Below are 19,730 nucleotides of genomic sequence, written 5' to 3'. Positions count from 1 at the left end.
TGTATCAAAGAGATCAAGTTTATATATAAAAAAAAAAAAAAAAAAAAACGATAATAAACCAATATACGATAAGACGACCAAAAGAAGACTGGACATAAATAAGTATGAAACGCCTTTGGGAGTGTTTAGAAAAAGAAATTGTAATGTTGACAGTCCTAGATATGAAGATGATTTATTCTCTGGATTTAGAACAGAAAGAGGTATGAACTTCAAAAACATATTAATAAATCAAGAAATATCTGAAATGAAAAGGGAAATTATTGAATGGAAAAGGGAACATATTCAATTATACAAAGAAGTGAGTGAATTGAGAAAGAAAAATGCAGTATTAATTAGGGAAATGGAAGAAATGAAAAATGAACTATCCACAGTAAAAATAATAATGAAAAGCTGAAAAATTATGACACAAATAAAATTGAAACTTTGTTGAGGGAAGTTAATGAGAAGATATTAATAGAGGCAAGCAAAGTTGGTGAAAATATATATAAAAACATGATGGAAATTAAAAACCATCATGTAGCCAAAGAACAAATGAAGGAAAGTACAAAGGAAAGCCAAAGAACAAATGAAGGAAAGTACAAAGGAAAGCCAAAGAACAAATGAAGGAAAGTACAAAGGACACTGTGATAAAAATAATAATAAAAAAATTGGATAAGAGATACAATAGACAGGAAAGAATGTATTATAATTTATGGTATTAAAGAAAAACATGGACAAATCAGGTTTCAAAGGGATAAAAGAGAAGAATATAGTAAGGGAAATACTAAAAGAAATACAGGAGGAAGGACAAGAAATTGAAAAGGAAATAGAAGAAATATACAAAATGGGAAAATATTCTAAAGAGAAGAATATACCTCTCAAAGTAAAGCTAAATTCGCAGAGGATAGTGGCAGAAATATTAATAAGCGCAGGAAGACTAGCAAAAAGTAATAGCTACAAAAATTTATGGATAAAAAAGGAACTGAGTGATGAGGAAAAAAGAAAGAACAACACTAAAAGAGGAAGCTAAGGAAAAATAAAACGAAAAAAGAACAGCAAACGATTTTTTTTTTCATAGGATAATGGACTGAGGACTGAGGAAATGGTACATAAGGAAAATGGAAACGCAGGAGCAAGAAGAAAAGTCAGAAAAGAAAAAATAAAGTAACATATATCAACATAGACGGATTGATATCAGGAATAGATGAATTAAATGACTAGAACAAGAAAAAACAGATATAATGGGGATTGTAGAGATGAAATTGAAAGGATCATTACCACCAAATAGTATAGGTCAAGGCTTATACAATTGTTGGATCAGAAACAGAGAAACAAAGCAGGGTGGAGGAGTCATGTTACTAACCAAGAAAAACCTAAATGCGACATAAATCACAGAAGGAAAGAATAATGTGGAGCTGATTATGATAAAGAGTTGAGGATAGAGATATGAAAAGTAGAAAGTATACAGTGATTTATGTCCCGCCTAAAACTCACGCATGGAATGAAAGTGAACACTCCAAAATGCTGGAAGACACAAGACAAACACTAAATGAAACACTAAAGAAAGAAGGAAAGCTGGTAATTATGGGTGATTTTAACTCAAAGAAATATGTTGGGAAGAAATGACTGAAAGTTGGAGATAATTTTGGAAACATATTACTAGAAATGACCATTAATTACACATTGACACAATGGGTTAAGGAAAATATCAGATATAGAAATAACGAGGAACCGTCGAGATTGGATTTGATATTCACATCAGAACCCGAAATTGTGGATAAAATCGAATACAAGACGCCAATTGGAAAAGGTGATCATATACTACTGGAACTAGAATTAAATGAAGAAACAAGTATAGAAACAAATGAAAAACACAGAAAAGGAAGACTGATGTATAACAAAACAGACTTTAGGAAACCTAGAAATAAATTCAAGAAGCAAATTGGGAAAATTTTTGATAATGAATAAACAAAGGTGGAAGAGAAATGGGCAGTTTGGAAGGAAATCTATAATGAAGGAGCGGACAAGTATGTACCTAAACAAAAACAGGAAAGGGTGTATGAAATGCTGGTACAGTAAAAAGTGCAGTGAGGCAAAAGACAAAAGAGATAAAGCCTAGAAAAGATGGAAAAAAAATCTGATAAATGGGAACTATACACCAAACTAAGAAATGAATATGTAAAAACACGTAGGGAAGAAATAAGAAACTATGAAAAGGACATAATAGACAAATGTAAAGATCAACCCAAATTATTTTATAGATATGTAAACGGCAAACTAAAAAACAAACAGGAATATTTAAATTACGTCAAGGTAATAGAGAATACGCAGAGGATATAGAAATGGCGGATATTATGAACAGACATTTCAAATCTGTGTTCACCAAAGAAAAAGAATATCTACAAAATTGTGACCAAAGACATGAATTAAGATCCCTCCCAATGAAGGAATTAAATGTCTTTAGGAATGAAATAAGGAATCAATTACTAAAGCTTGATGTTAACAAATCACATGGCCCAGACGGAGTTACAAACTGGATACTAAAGGAATGTATGGATGAATTAATAGGAAAAATATACAAAATAGTTGAATGCTCACTCAAAGAAGGAAAATTACCAGAAGACTGGAAAAATGCCGATATAGTGCCACTATATAAGGGGGAAATAAGGAAGAACCAACAAATTATAGACTGGTGTCCCTAACGAGTACAATAGTTAAAATTTGTGAGAGAATGATAAAAATTGACAAAAATTGACAAAAATTGCCCCAGCACTTTCAAACTTAACATATGAACAAAGATTGGCTGAACTGGAATTGCCGACACTGGAACAAAGAAGACAATGCGGGGACCTACTAGCTATCTACAGGATTATGAAAGGCAAGGAACTCCTTGATAGAGAGGACGTATTAAAGTGGGACAGAAAAAAACAAGAGGACATGCAAAGAAACTCAAAAAGGACAGAAGAGACCTGAAAAAGAATAGCTTCCCACATAGAGTGATAGATATCTGGAACAAATTGGACGAAAATGTATTGTGTGCAAACACCATACAAGAATTCAAGAACAAACTTGATCTTACGCGATACAAAAACGGGTCACCACGAGCATAGCTCCCCTTCCCGTAAAATACAACTAGGTAAACACACACACACACACACACACACACACACACACACACACACACACACACACACACACACACATCGACCTTGTGGCGCAGTGGTTAGAGTTCTCGCCTGCCACTACGGTGGTCCAGGTTCGTATCTCGCCCAGGGCTGAAATAATTTCAGTATGGCTGCTGTAACCATTACTAACCACTTACCACGCACGTGATCCACATGCTTGCAACATGGCACTACCTCCCCCTCTAGCTGACCTTGCTTTCCCAGAACAACCACCTTACCACAGAAAACATCTAACGCAACAGAAATCAGATATAGATGCCCAATGTCACCAGAGAAACCCATTAAACCCCCTTTATTATACCTGCCCCTATTATATTACCCATAAGCTTACATATATATAACATATCTAACCATACCCACCAACTATACGACTAGCCCCCATATATAGAAACTACCACAATGCATAGAATAACAAGACTAACACCTTTACTTACGACAACCTACTAACCCCCTATATTAACCGACAATAATGTAACAAAGACAGGAGAGCTGGACAGGTCAAGAGCCTACCAGCCACAGGTGTGCCCGGGGTCAAGACCCGGCACTTACTGTATAACTCGAATATTATTTCTATTGAGTAAATGGAGTTGAATAAGCAAACACATTAACTGTATATCAATGCACAGAAGGAAAGAAAGAAAGAAAAAAATCTTTAATCCCTTTACTCAGAGAGATGTCCTCAACTTAGGACGAAATGGAGATCAACTTGTGAGGATTGATGGCGTCATACGCACTCTTGTGACACGTGTCGTGGCCACACCACAGACCGAGGTCGCGTTACCATTTCGGATCTCGAATCTCATAAAGCTTCTTCGCGACAAATGAAACGACTTATGAACTTTCTTGAAGGAAGAAGGAGGAAAAGGAGGAGGAGGAGAGAGAGGAAGGGGAGGTGGAGGGGTATGTGTGTTTTTACAGACGTTCATTTTATTTTGAATCATGAGTTAGGAAATCCCCAGTGTTCGGAGATGAAAATTCCGAAATCTAGAAAGACCTAAATACATATATACATATGTACGCATATACATCCATATATCCATACGTACGCGCACACACACACACATACACACACACACACACACACACACACACACACACACACACACACACACACACACACACACACACACACACACACACACAAGCACATAAACACACAAACGGGGCAGTGGTAACGATCGCGGCTGCCACTCCGGCGGTCCGAGTTCGAATCCCGCCCAAGGCTGAAATAATTTTAGTATTGCTGCGATGCGAGTCATTACTCCAAGTCGTGGGCGAGGAGTTGGGTGTGTGTGTGTGCGTGTAAGGGACGAAAACTACGCCCACACCTCCACCATCACCCCCCAAATCGCCGATGCCGACGTGGTCCTATTTAACCAGAATCCCGCACACTAGAGGGCACAGCAAGTCGGCCGTTGACCTTTCCTTCGTCTCTTCCAACATCGCTGATTCGGCGGACTGGACCACCCTCGATGACCCCATGTCCTCAGACCACCTCCCAATAGCCATTACCCTCCACCTCTCCCCAAAAATTCACCTTCCCCAGAAGCAGGGCAAATTCAACCTGAAAAGAGCGGATTGGAGCGCTTACCAGGGATTACTGGTTTATGAACTTTAGGGGTTCCACGTATCTGAAGGGGGCGGGGGGCTTCCTCGAGTAAATGTAGCAATTCCTTTCCCCTGTAAAGGATGTGAGCAGTCATACTATGAAGAGAGTGGAGAGAGGATCAAACACAGACACAACAAAGAAACGACGCCAGATCACACAGAACTTGCAACTCAGTTGTAACACACATAAATAAAACAGGACACCTGTCAAATTGGAGAAAAACATAGAAATACTACACCAAGGAATCAACATGAAAATGAGAAAAATTATAGAAATGCTGAAATGAGTCAAAATAAAGCCAATAACAACCGAGGCGGATTCATCGCATGGTCTCCTCCAGCGGGAACACTATCGATCAACGATTGGAGGAGACGAAAAAAGAGGGAGGAACAAACAACACAAGTAAAAAATATATAACTGTGTATCTATTCACTAAAAAGGTCCTTCAAAAAGACCTAAGTGTCGAAACGTCGGTAATGAAACTCAAAGCTCTTCTCGTGTATCCGTTTCCTCTCTATCCTCAAAAATTGTCACGATAAGGTCAGATTGAGTCGGGTTGTTGATGGCGGAGTGTAGGTGTATCCGTTGGGTATTCGGGCAACACCGAGTACCTCGCGAGTATGTGGAGCAGTGGATAGTGGTTCAGCCTCCCGCGCCTGAGGTCGGGGTTTACACCCAACAGTGGATATAAAAGGTGCATTTACCAGTTCTACGTTTCGGTGTTGGCGATTAATCAGTACAGTCGGGCTATTAACACTGGTTTTCAGACTGTTTTTAATACACCTGCACTTCACAGCCTCCATACAACCTTACCAAGCCGGATTGAGCCACCGTGGTGAACTGCAGGGGCTGTATCGTCTCCCAGGCTGAACACTCGCTTTCACAAGAAAATAAGAATGGGGGAGGCAGCAATAGACCATAAGGCGCACAGAAGGCAGTTTCCTGTCTCTTACCACCTGCCATCCCTATCCATGAATTTATCTAATCATCTCTTAAAACAAACAATACTTTCAACGCTCACTACATGGGTTCTGAGTCTATTTCGTTCGTGAACCACTCTGTTGGTAAACCAGTAGGTATCTATTTCCTTCTTAAACATTTAATTTTCTATTTCATGTCTTATGACACTATGTCACCACTGTCACCGCTGTCACTCCCCGTTGCAGTAATTCTCTAGAGTTGTTCTTGTGAAAAATAGTTCTTAAGGCCCCATGCCTATTCTTCTCTCAAGCTTGAGGGGTGAATTAATTGAGGGTGATTTTTGATCTCTTCATTTTGCTACTTGGTCTTGTGATCTACACCCAGAGAGTCCCGTTGGAATCCCTCTACAATACGTCAAGCCACACTACTTCTGACCCAGGGCAGTGAGATGCAGGGATGACCCATCATCCAGGAAGTGCCAAGATAGAGGGAGGGAAGAGGCTGGAGGGGAGTGGAGTATGATAGGGATGGAATGGGTGGGAGTGGTTTTTATCCCTTTGTTTTTTTGATACTTCCCTTATAATAGGGAAAAAAACTTTGGTAAATGTATGTATGTAATATATATACATACATGTTTTGCCCAACTCAGTCGAGTTCGGTTAGGAAGGCATGTTAGGATTCAAGGTTTACAGAGAGACATCCTGTACACTGTTCATCTAATTTTTGCTGAGATGTTTTTCAACAATGTTACTGAACAGTTGGTTTGTATTTGTTTCGTCTTGTTTTTTTCCCGTCGTTTCTGTTTTCTCCCATAATTTTTTATCTACCTGTATATACGTCATGTACTCATTATTTGTTTGTTTATTGTATTTCATTTACTTACCTATTTGTTTGATTATATGTTCATTTGTCTATTTATTAATTATTTATTATCTCCACCATTACTGTCATCCTATTTTGGTTTGGATATATATATACATATATATATACATATATACATATATAAACAAATATATATGTATATATATGTGTGTGTGTGTGCGTGTGTGCATTTGTATATATATATATTTACATATATATTATTATATGTGTGTGTGTGTATGTGTGTGTGTGTGTGTGTGTGTGTGTGTGTGTGTGTGTGTATTTAGGTAGCAGGTTCTCATGTAGACAATTTTGATTGAAGTTCACATCAGTTTCTGATTTAACGACTTTTTGCTGAGTACAGTTAGCGCGGACCGTTTTGCAAACTTTTCGATTATGCATAACGGTCCGATAGGCCCAATTTAAAATGACGAAAATGTCATGGTAGGATCGGAGGAAAAATGAGTGAGGCGTTTAACAAATATTTCTTTCTGTGTTTACTAAGGAGTGGTTAGAAAAGGTAGGTGACTGCGATCCGATTATATATCAGTGGGGATGAAGAAAGTAGACTACCTAATATCAGCTTTAGTAAGGAAGTAGTCAAGTAGATAGAAAGACTTAAAGCTACAAAATCTCTGGGTCCAGACGAAAAATTTCAGAGAGTGATTAAAGAGTGTAAATTTGAAATCTGCGACCAGTTTAATAAGTCGGTAGACACTGGTTTTGTGCCTATTGCTTGGGGGCAGGCAAACGTTGTTCCTATTTTGAAAAAAGGGAGATAAATCGTCAATACGCAACTATAGGCTAATCAGTTTGATATCAGTTATAGGTAAAATGCTTGAATCAGTACTTAATAAACTCAGAGAACACATCGAGAAACATAATTTGGTTCGTGACGCATAGCATGGTTTCTCCAAGGGTAAGTCATGTGTGACTAATTTTCTATCTTTTTACACTAAAGTATATAAAGCGTCAGACAACAATGGTAGTTACAATGTTATTTACCTTGACTTTAGCAAAGCGTTTGACAAGGTGCCCCACCAGAGACTGCTAAATAAAATCAAAGCCCATGGCATAAGAGGAAAAGTGTTAAAATGGATTAGAGCTTGGATTAGTGACAGAAAACAGCTGGTCACTATAAATGGTGTAAAATCCAGGTGGGGGAGTGTTTCTAGTGGTGTTCCCCAGGGCTCGGTTTTGGGTCCCTTATTGTACATTATGTACATAAACGACCTGAATAATGGGATTAATGGTGATGTTAGTAAGTTTGCGGACGACACTATAATAGGACGCCAAATTAGGTCAGGAGACGACGCCGAGATTCTGCAGGACGATCTTAACAAATTGTTCACATGGTCGGTGAAATGGCAAATGAACTTCAATATCTCAAAGTGCAGCGTGTTAAACGTAGGGCTACACAACCCCGAAAATAGATATAGCTTAGATAACACGTTTTTAGAAAAAAAAAAAAAAAATGAGTGCGAGACTTGGGAGTTCTAGTAAGTGCATTAGCGCCAGGACTAAACCAAGCAGAGCATTAAGTTTCATTGCTAGGACGATTACGAATAGAAGTGCAGAGGTAATTATCAAACTCTGTCTAGCGTTAGTTAGACCCATCCTTGACTATACGGGACAGTTTTTTTCTCCGTCTTATAGAATGGACATAAATTCACTAGATTCAGTACAGAGGAGAATGACCACAATTAAACATGGGCTCAGAACTTTACCTTACGAAGAGAGGCTTAGGCACATTAACGTACACTCTCTGGGAAGACGCAGAGTGTGGGGGTGATCTCATAGAGGTGTTTAAGTGGATCAAAGGTTTTAACAAGGGTGACGCAAGGAAGGTCATCATATATGACAACAGGGCAGGACTCGCAGTAATGGATTTAAATTGGACAAATTTAGATTTAAAAAAGAAATAGGCAAGAATTGGTGTACTAATAGGGTGGTCAACGAATAGAACATGTAGTGAGCGCTGAAACTCTCAGTTGTTTTAAAAAACTGTTAGACAACTTTATGGATGGGGATGACAGGTGGTAATGGACATGGAACGGCCTATAGGCAATTCACTCAAAGAATCTCAGTCGATCCTGCGTTTTCGGTTGGCAGCCCTGCTCACCCTTCCCCTGCTGAGCTGACTGAAATCTCAAGCTTCCTTAAAATATTTTCATATCTCTTCACTTAGCACAATGACTATACGAGTTACACGAATTTCATGTACATCTAGGGATGAAGCAGTCCTTGTTCACCTATTTCAAAGCTTTCCATCTCGATAGTACAAAGAAAGTAATTATAGCGAGTATAAGATAAGGAATATAATTTTAATGTTTATACAACATTTTACTTATTATCGCTGTGTACAGTCATTATGAGGCTGGTTGTAAAATATAATATGTCTTCTGTGATATAAAGTAGTTATGAATATGACTGTACTTTCACATATCCCATAAAGTGACACATAAAAGAGAAAATGAAAAGCTTTTATGTATATCTTTTGATACTGGACTAGTAGCGGGAAGCACAGCGTCTTGCTCCCTCCCTCCCTCCACCCCAATCAATCTCATGAGTCAAAATTGAACATGACTTGAGTACATACTGTTCATGGTTTTTCGATCTCGTTTAGCTTACGGCTTTATCATCTCGTATTCATTATCTTCTTGAGTCTTTGAATACAATTGTACCAATGTATATGGTCGGAAGAGTGACACTCAGATCGGAAATTGAAATATGTAAATATGAAGAAGTTTGTGAGTTGAATCGTAGCGAAGGGTGAGCAGGGCTGCCAACCGAAAACGCAGGATTGACTGAGATTTTTTGAGCGAATTGCCTATAGTGTAGGCCTCATGGTTTCTTGCAGTCTCCTTCATTCTTATGTTCTTATGATATCTCGTTTACAAAAAATCGTGCGGGAGAAAGTGACTAACTAAAAACCTTTAGCCATCCAACCACGCAATAGCCACGTGAAACAAAGTCGGTCAGTGTGTGACTATCTTTCAGTGGAAGTGTTTTTTTTCGCATTGTCACCGAGTGTCTTAGTTTTTTCTCACGGTGTTCACTGACATTTGCGGTGTGCCCTGCCCCTTGCGTGATGCCTGGAAATAGCATAGCGCGTGATAACATTGTGAAAGTTACACAAAGTGGGAAAGAATAATCGAGAAATAGTCAAAGCAACTAGTATGACTGAGTGCACTGTGTCCCGACTCCTAACAAAATGGCGTGTCGGTGGAAGGGTTGATAACGTGCCCCTCCACAAACAAGCCGCGGGCAAGGCACCTGGGGATTTCCCCAAACGCGTAAAGGCTTGTAAAAAATCAGTTGGACCTTAACTCTTCTACAACTGCAAAGGAATTGAAAGAAAAGAACCGGAAGCTTCTCGGTGACGTCTCCATCAGGACTGTGGCGTCCACACCACAAACGACCGTTTTGCCACGCAAGCTAACAGGTAATTGGCTACTGGAACAAGCCACCTCGTCGATATCAGTGACAATTGTTACGGACGCACCGGGACAGCAGCCCTTTATGTCACTAGGCGATCGCTGATTGCCCGATCGGACTGTTACGCATTCCCGGAGCACCATATGAGCCTGTCACTTACACAATAAAGATAGAACAGATTAAGCATTCATTCCTTACCACCTTCGATCACTCGACCACGTAGTCTGAATAGCGCTTGCTACATTGGTGACCCCGATACAATGAACAAGACCTCCGACAACCTCCCGTCCTCCACTTCTGCAGACACCCACCCAATTGCAGCCGCGCAAGTAAAACTCCCCATCTTCTCAACGATCGACGCGCATACATGGTTCCGGCGAGCAGAGATACAGTTTCGCCTGAAGAGGGTAAACTGCCAAACCTCACGAGCCGACCACGTCTTAGCAGCCCTCCCAGGCAAACTTTTCCCTCGTATCTCGGAATGGTTGGAAGCCCATGGTGACGCCGTCATCAAATACGATGACCTGAAAATCTATTTAAGCGTTTTACGCCTTCACCAGCAGCACGTGTGAGGAAGCTCATCCAGTTCCCACGCCAACTCCTGGGAGATCAGAAACCCTCTGACACCCTTCTTGCTATGGAGGCTCTAGCAAGACTCCCTCCAGCAGCCTCCAAATCTAGATCTGCTTCGGGCACTATGGCTCCTACGCCTCCCCGAATCCATCCGCGCTGCCATCTCCAACGCGGAGGAAATGGAAGAGGATGACCTCCAACGGCAAGCAAATCACCTAGCAGATGCTCTCACAGCTTCGCCACGCCGCATTAACGCCATACCTTCTGAGCCCCGGACCTTCGTTCCAGGATAACGGGATGGACATCGCAGAGGCATACCGCCCACCATCACGTACCCGGCAAGCACCTTCATAACGATACCACGCCCGCGAACACAGCCAGACCAGAAAAGGACCACGACGAAATTCACGAACCAATTCTGTTACTACCACGCCAAGTTCGGCCCCAAGGCAAGAAATTGTTAACCAGGATGCCAGTGACCAAAAAACCTGATAGGACGGCCGTCATGTATCACGGCAGCCCACCCCAGTACCAACACTTTTTTCCTCTCCGATCCTGCAACGGGCATGTGCTTCTTGGTCGATACAGGCGCCGCCCGTTCCCTCCTACCAGCCGCACATTGGAGGCAGCCTCATCAACCAGCATCCAACGTCCAACTCATTGCAGCCAACAGCATTCCGATATCAACATACGGGCGCCAACAACTCGAGATCAGCATCAGCGGGTGCACCTTTGGATGGGACTTTATAGTGGCAGACGTTACCCTCCCCAATCTAGGGGCAGATTTCCTTGCCTACTACCAGCTCCTCGTCGACGTCACCAGATATCAGCTGGTAGATATAGCCTCCCTCACCACCACACCCATCGCTGCCGCGCCCACCGAGTTCACCCTTCAGGTAGTCGAGGTGACAGACAGCTTCGCCCACCTCCGCAACGCATATCCCGATGTCTTTAAGCCCGAATTCCGGCAACAGCCACAGACCCCTGCGAAACACGGAATCTATCACCGTATAAAGACCTGGCTCCGGACAAGCTCGTCGCAGCAAAACAGACCTTCGCTGAGCTCGAGCGCCTGGGTATCTGCCAGAGGGCACCAAGCCCTTGGTCTTTATCACTCCACATAGTGACAAAGAAAGGCGGCTCCCTCCGCCCCTGTGGGAACTATAGGCGTCTGAACAATAAAACGGAGCCAGACCACTACCCTCAGCCCATCATCGCCGACATCACATCTTTCCTCCACGGCACAAAAATCTTCTCCAAACTGGATCTTCTGAGGGGATAATACCAGGTCCCCATGCACCCGGAAGACATCCCAAAAACTGCTGTAACCACGCCCTTTGGCACCTTCACATTTAATTACAGCTGTTTTGGCCTGCGAAACTCTGGCGCCACCTTTCAACGAATGATGGACGGCATCCTAGGCGATTTACCTTTCTGCGCCTGCTACATTGATGACATCCTCATTTTCTCATCATCTAAAGAGGAACACCTCCATCATCTCTCCGAGGTCCTGGGCCGCCTTCAGCAGAACGGCCTGGTAGTACGCTACGACAAGTGCGTGTTCGGCGCCAGAGAGGTGGACTTCCTAGGACACCATCTCACTCCTGCAGGCGTTTCACCTCTACCAGACAAGGTGACCACCATACGAAAATTCCCCACGCCCACCACTGTCATGGCCCTCCAGGAATTCATGGATCTGGTCACCATATGACACCATTGTACGAAGTCATAGCAGGAAAACCCAAGGACCTTATGTGGGCTCCCCTCAAGCAAAGGCCTTCCAGAAAGCAAAAAACGCCCTTGCCGCAGAAACCCTCCTCGCCTTTCCAGTCCGCGGGAAGCCTCTCATCGTCAACACGGATGTCATCAACATTGCAATTGGAGCCGTTCTGGAACAAGTCATTCACGGACAGCCACGCCCTTTGAGCTTCTTCAGCCGCAAACTCCTCAAGGCCGAAAAGAACTACTCTACCTTTGACAGAGAACTTCTCGCCGTCCACCAAGCCGTCCGACATTTCCGCTATTTCCTTGAAGGTGCAACATTCTTCTTCCAGACATGTCACATGCCCGTTCACGGCTTTACCAGAGAGGCGGACGCCTGGTCCACACGACAACGCCGCCAGCTCTCAGTTATCGCTTTGTTTAACTGCACTTTCCGACACCTGCCAGGCAAGAAAAGCCCCGTAGCCGACGCCCTCCCCAGAGTCGAGATAGACGCATTACTACTACTACTACTTCGCCAAGGAGCAACAACAGACCCCAAGACACGATCAGTGAGAACATCGCTCACGGCCCTACAGTGGAAAGACTTACCCCTGGGCAATTCCAGCACCACCATCCTCTGCGACATCAGCACCGGGCGTCCACGCCCATAGATACCAGCATCCCTTCTCCGTCACGTCTTTGGCCTCATCCACTTACTGTCACATCCTTCACGATGAGCTGATGTCACAAAAGTTCGTATGGCACGGCATATCCCGCGACGCGGGGAACTGGGTCCGATCCTGCATATCCTGCCAGAAATCTAAAGTCCACTTGCACACGGAGACGGGCCCCGGGCCCTCTCACCAACCACAGAGACGTTTAGCTCACATCCACGTGGACGTAGTGGGACCCCTTCCTCCTTTATCTGGACACCGTTACGTCTTCACCATCATAGACCACTTTACCAGATGGCCTAAAGCCATCCCAATACCCGACACCACTTCCACCTCCTGCACAGCAGCCCTGCTCTCCGGATGGATATCCAAATTCGGCATTCCAGAACATATCACGTCCGACCGCGCCACTACTTTCACTCGCAGTTATTGACATCCCTGGGACAGTTATTGGGCGCCTCAGTCCATCACACCACAGCCTACAACCCGGAGGCTAACGGCATAGTGGAAGAGTTCCACAGAACCCTCAAAGCGACCATGATATCACGCTGCAACAACGCGACCTGGAACACTCAGCTACCCTGGGTCTTCCTCGGCCTTTGTACTACCCCGAAGAGGGCCTCGACGTTTCCCCGGCCGAGGTGGTTTTCGGCGAACCCCTCGTGGCACCCGGTGAATTTTTCCCCGACGCTCCTACGAACAACGACATCAGCCGCCTACGAAGTATTGTCAAAGAATTCGCCCCGTGCAAACAAACTTACAAGTCGCCAGAGCACCGATACTCCGAGATCTACACTCATCAAAATATGTCTTTCTCCGCACTGACGCTCATACGCCACCCCTCACCCCACCCTACTCCGACCCCTACGAAGTTGTCTAGAGAAAGGAGAAAGCGTTCCCGCTACGCATTAAAGACAGCAACAACTGGATCTCCATCGACCGTCTCAAGCCAGCGTAACTACAAGACGACGACCCACCTCCGGTACGATTATCTAGGGCGGGTCGTCTCCTCTCGTACGCAACGGAACATTCCTGCTGAAGAGGGAATATTCTGGCGTCCATACCACAAACGACCACTTTGCCACGCGAGCTAACAGGTAATTGGCTACTGGAACAAACCACCTCGTCGATATCGGCAACAATTGTTAGGGACGCACCGGGACAGTAGCCCTTTATGTCACTAGGCGATAGCTGATTGGCGTCTTGGACTTTCACGCGATCCCGGAGCACTATATAAGCCTGTCACTTACACAATAAAGATAGAACATATTGAGACATTCATTCCTTATCACTTTCGATCACTCGACCACGAAGTCTACCTGAGTATTGCTCGCTACAGGACAATTCAGGAAAATATTCAGAAGTGGTTAAATTACTCGAAAGTGAAAACACGTGTGAAGCCCCCAGTCGTTGCGAAACAAAGGCAACGCCGCGTCCAATTTGCCAAGGATCATAAAGACTGGAAGCTTGTTCAGTGGCGTAAGATCCTTTGGACCGAGTAAGCGACCTTTTGTATAAGTGAGAGCAAAGGAACGAAGGTGTGAACTCTCCTACCGCGTCAGCGTGTGACACACACTTGACGGTGATGAGCGTTAAGCACTCTCCCTATCTTATGGTGTGGGGCGCCCTAAGCGCCAGACTCTGAAGTCTGACCACTATATTAACCTTCTGCAGGGGAATTTAGGGGAGTCTTTCGCGAAAACCGGTTGTGAGATCCTTTAGCAGGACGACGCCCCTTGTCACACTTCAAAAAGTGGCTCAGTAATAGTGAGGTCGACTACATAGAGGATTGACCTGGTCATTCACCCGATACATCCCCTATAGAAAACTTATGGGGTATCATGAAGGCACGCCTTCGTCAGGAGGATACGTCTACAATTCTCAAGCTTGAGATAGCCATCCGTAAGGTGTGGGAGGAAATTCCTGCTTTCCACTCTCAGAATTTGGCCGATTCTGTCCCCAAGAGACTACAGAAGATAATCAAGGCCAAAGGCTTCCCCATCGGGAGGTAGCATTGACGGCGTAAGTGTTTAATGTATATATATATATATATATATATATATATATATATATATATATATATATATAATATATATATATATATATATATATTGTTACGGGCGGCTGGTTAGTGAAGAGACGTTACGTATAACGGATAAATGCTTAAGAACCAGCTCACTTCTAGAAGCCACTGTAGGACTGAACTATCTGGTCAGGGCCTAGATAATTCGTAAGACTAGAAGTAGAGGTAACAAAGAAGATTCCAGGAAAGGAATATTAAACTAGCGATAAAACTAGTAAACGAAATTATTAATATGGAAAATATTTACAGGCAATCAACACAAAAGAGAATGGGCAGTAGGGTCAATGGGACCGTTACATGATTATAAGAATATGGAAATTATCGTTCAAATAAGAAACACAAGATACGTATACAATATGGTACTATCTAAGTACAAAGAGATCAGGAACATGCATCAGAATAAGTAATAAGTACAAATATAAGTAAAGTAATGCAATGTATATCAGACACGTAATGTAGGCAAAAAGGGTGATCACTTCACACCAATCGTCTCATGAGTCTAAACTTCCAGTTTTTATCAAGAGATAAGATATGCGAGAAAATGACGAGGAGTGAGCGATTTCCACCGCTTATATACCATTGGACCGGAAGCGGGATACTTCCGGGTGAGTGTGCGGGAGAGTGAAAGAGGGGGAGGAGGGTAAGTTAACACACGTCAACATGGGTAGTTTTAAGACCCTCGACTCGCTTGAACAATCTACTTATTTAGTAACTGTCAAATCTGTGCGCTCCGAACTATTCAGGATTTCGCTTGTCTGTTTGTTCTACAAGAGTGCGCACCTCTCTCCGCACGTAGGCAAGATTACATATAGTGGACGGGCGTTACTGCTTAACATTGTTACAATACATACATAGACAAGAAATATGAACATAGTTATGTAATACAAAGGAACACAATTCTATAACATAATTACACATATGACGTAATATCTAATATTACGTTACACCTCCACCGTTTGGGAAAGCTTTTCACTTTCTGTTGAAAAGCTACGTTCTAGAAAGTATGGAGTAGTAGTTCTGTGCAGGGGACAGCTTCTTGCTGTAGTAGGCGATAGCGTGAAGAACTTCATTGTGTTCTTGCAAGAGGGCGGCACCGATACCGGTGTCGCTGGCGTCGACTTGCAGGAGAAAGGGTCGTTGGAAATCGGGTGCCCTTAGAACTGGTGCGTTAGTGAGAAGGGACTTCAGGTTTTTGAAGGCCGTCTCACAGGTAGGTGTCCACACGAAGTCGTGGTCTTTTCTCAACAGGTCAGTCAATGGTTCTGCTACATCTTGTTTCTCAGATAAGTGTCCTACTTTTATCTGAAGATTTTGTAGTATCTGAGAGTTTTCCAAGGGAATCTCAGGAGGATTAGGCAGGTTATCAGGAGGCTCTTCCGATTCTATTGTGGTAGAGCTGCAAATTGGAATTGGATCTCTGGAATGATAAGGTTTTAAGGTATTTATGTGACAGAGACGGGAACTCTTTCTTCTGTCTGGAGTTTTGATTATGTAGTTGAGATCACTGGCTCTGGACAAGACTTCATAGGGTCCTTTGTATTTAGCCTGCAATGGATCTCCTGGTATGGGAAGATAAAGTAACACTTGATCTCCTGGAGAGAAAGTTCTAAGTTTAGAATTTTTATCATACCGACCTTTCATTTCTCGTTGAGCATTCGCCAAGTTCTCTCTTGCCAACTTCCAAGCTTCTAACAACTTCTCGGTGACCTGGGACACGTATTTCAAAGAAGGAACAGGTGGTTCTTCTTTCATCTCAAACACGGACTTCATGACCGAAGACTAATTCTGACGGGCTGAATCCAAGGCTTTCTTGAATTGTTGTTCGGGTGGCGAACAACAAAAAGGGGAGTCCGTCTTCCCAATTTCGAGTGTTCTCAGCACAGAAGATTCTTAACATTGTCTTGAGCGTTTGGTGAAAGCGCTCTAGAGCACCTTGTGATTGAGGATGATAGGCGGAGGAAGTTACATGATTTATACCTAGTGTTACAAGAGTTTCTCTAAACTTGTTGGAAAGAAAATTACTTCCTTGATCACTTTGAATGTTCTTAGGAAATCCTACCATAGTGAAATATTTCAACATTTCTCTGATTATGTTTTGAGCTTTAATATTTTTCAAAGGAATGGCTTCTGGAAAACGAGTGCTCATACACATGATTGTGAGAATGTACTGATTTCCTTTACTTGAAGGAGGTAAAGGTCCTACACAGTCAATAAGAACTTTTTTAAATGGCTCTTCCATTACAGGAATGGGATGGAGTGGAGCTTCTACAATTTTCTGGTTGGGCTTACCTACAAGTTGACATGTATGACATGTTTTACAATATTGGGCAACATCTTTGACAACCGTGGGCCAATGGAAATGTTGGGTTATGTTGAACAAGGTCTTTCTTACCCCTAAGTGACCTGCTAAGGGAGTATCATGAGCCAATCTTAGAACATTATTCCTAAAACCAAGAGGGAGGACTATTTGATTCCTTACTTGCCATGGCTGGTCAGCGGTTGCGGTGGATGCTCTCCATTTTCGCATTAGGACTCCGTTTTCTATATAGAAACCTCGTGACATATTTTCAACTTCTTCTGGAGAAGAAACAATCTCGTACAAATTTTTAAGAGAAGGATCTGACTTCTGTTCTTTGATTAATTCTGCTCTAGATAGAGAAACTGGTGAAGAAGAAGATGGGTCAGTTTGGGAGAATAGGGATTCTAAATTATAGGTCTCCTCTTCAGATTTCTTGTACTGAGATCTGGTTACAGCACAAGCGGGAAACAACTGTAAGTTATCTGAAGGTTCTACTGAGGTCTTAGGGTTATTTGTTATTAAGGGAGAAATGACTTTGCTTCCAGCGATGTCATTGGCCAACAATAAGGATATTCCTACTATGGGAAGAGAGTCTACTACTGCTACTTTAACCATTCCGGTTGTTAAATCAGACCGCAAGAAAACATTATGTAATGGACATTTTACAATTCCTCCAACTCCTTCTATCAATATATCATAACCTGTATACGACTCACCCAGATTCTGCAAGACAGAATTTAAAATCAGACTTTGCTTTGCTCCTGTGTCTCGGAGTATGGAAATTGGATATTGTTGTGAACTACTACTATGAGATATAGTTCCTGAAGATACAAATGGTTTGAAACAAGGATCATGATCTGATGAGGGGGGTTCTACATTACTTGACAATACCGGCTTCTTTGGTAGTGTATCCTGAATAGAGGATTTTGAATCATCCGATTTTATATTACTTACAAGAGTTGGTGTCTTATTGGAGAATGAGGGTGTCAGTCTCTTTCTGCAATTAGAAATGTGATGTCCAACCTGTTTACAATATGAACAAGTTACAGGGGGATTAGTCTTAAACCTTTCCATTCTTTGCCAAGGTTGGTTTGGAGGATATTGATTGAAATCAGACCTGTAACTGAAATGTGATGGGCTAGACTGATTTTCAAAGCGTTTCTTTGGGGACCAAGGATCAGAGTATTTTGTTGAATCTGGAATATATGACTTTGACTTTTGGGATTCCATTTGTCTTGACTTAGGTTTATGATTTAGTGTGAACTCATCAGCCAATACAGCAGCTTTAGTTAAAGTTTCGGGAACATGATCATCTATAAAAATCCTAAGATCTGTCTCTAAGGTATTCTTAAACTGCTCCAATAAAATCAACTGTTTAAGTCTATCTAAGGTGTCCGTTTCACTAGCCAAACACCACCTATTGAATAACCTCTCTTGTTGAGCCGCATATTCTACGTATGTTAACTGAGGTGTCTTCCTATAATTACGGAATTTCTGTCTATAGGCCTCTGGTATTAGTTCATAAGCTTTTAAAATACAAGCTTTCATATTATCATACTCGCTTTCTGCTTCTGAAAGAGAAGTATAAATTTGCTGAGCCTTACCCTTAAATTGTGTTTGAATGATTAATGGCCAATTTTTTTTAGGGATTTGTAACTGTTGCGCCAATTTTTCCCACTGAAGAAAGAAAATTTCTGGCTCTCCTTCTGAAAATTGGGGTAGAAGTTTTACATACTTGGAAATATCTATATGACCTTCCTGAACTACGGGTTGTCTATCAACAATCCTAGCTTCTACTTCTGCCTTCTTTAATTCTAACTCTGCCAATTTGACTTTAGTTTCGTTCTCTCTTTCTATTTGTTTCACTTTAGCTTCCTCTTCTCTAGCTCTAAATTCTGCCTCAATTTGCATTTGTTTCAGTTTAGTTTCCTCCTCTTTAGCTACTTGTTTCGCTTTAGCTTCCTCTTCTCTAGCTCTAAATTCTGCCTCAATTTGCATTTGTTTCAGTTTAGTTTCCTCCTCTTTAGCTACTCGTTTCGCTTTAGCTTCCTCTTCTCTAGCTCTAAATTCTGCCTCAATTTGCATTTGTTTCAGTTTAGCTTCCTCCTCAATTTCTACTCTCCTGACCTTTAATTCAATCTCCGTTCGGTTAGTCGTGCCTCTATTTCTAACCTATTTGAAGGAATTTGTATAGCTGTAATCTCTTCTGGAGATAAGATCTCATCTTCGATCAGATTTTCAACGAGTTCCTGAAGTATTTTTTTCTTTCGCAAACTTGTATCAATGTCTACTCCAAAGTGCTTGCCTATTTCTATCAAAGTGTCTTTAGTTTGTTTCTTTAAGAAACTTACCTTGGGATTTTGAACGAATTCTTGAATTATATCATCCATCTCTATAAGAATGT

General features: G+C 42.2%; 1 protein-coding gene across 1 annotated transcript in view; it reads left to right on the top strand.

Moving 5' to 3' along the window:
- AMPdeam (AMP deaminase) overlaps positions 1-19,730 on the top strand; it is a 432,435-nt gene that overhangs the window by 120,571 nt on the left and 292,134 nt on the right. The window lies entirely within an intron of this gene.

The sequence above is a fragment of the Oratosquilla oratoria genome, chromosome 27 (assembly GCF_046742065.1).
Source record: "Oratosquilla oratoria isolate Oo_2021 chromosome 27, ASM4674206v1, whole genome shotgun sequence".
In the NCBI taxonomy this organism is placed as follows: Eukaryota; Metazoa; Arthropoda; class Malacostraca; order Stomatopoda; family Squillidae; genus Oratosquilla; species Oratosquilla oratoria.
Note: the sequence above shows the minus strand (reverse complement) of the source record. Positions and strands in the feature narration are given on the sequence as shown.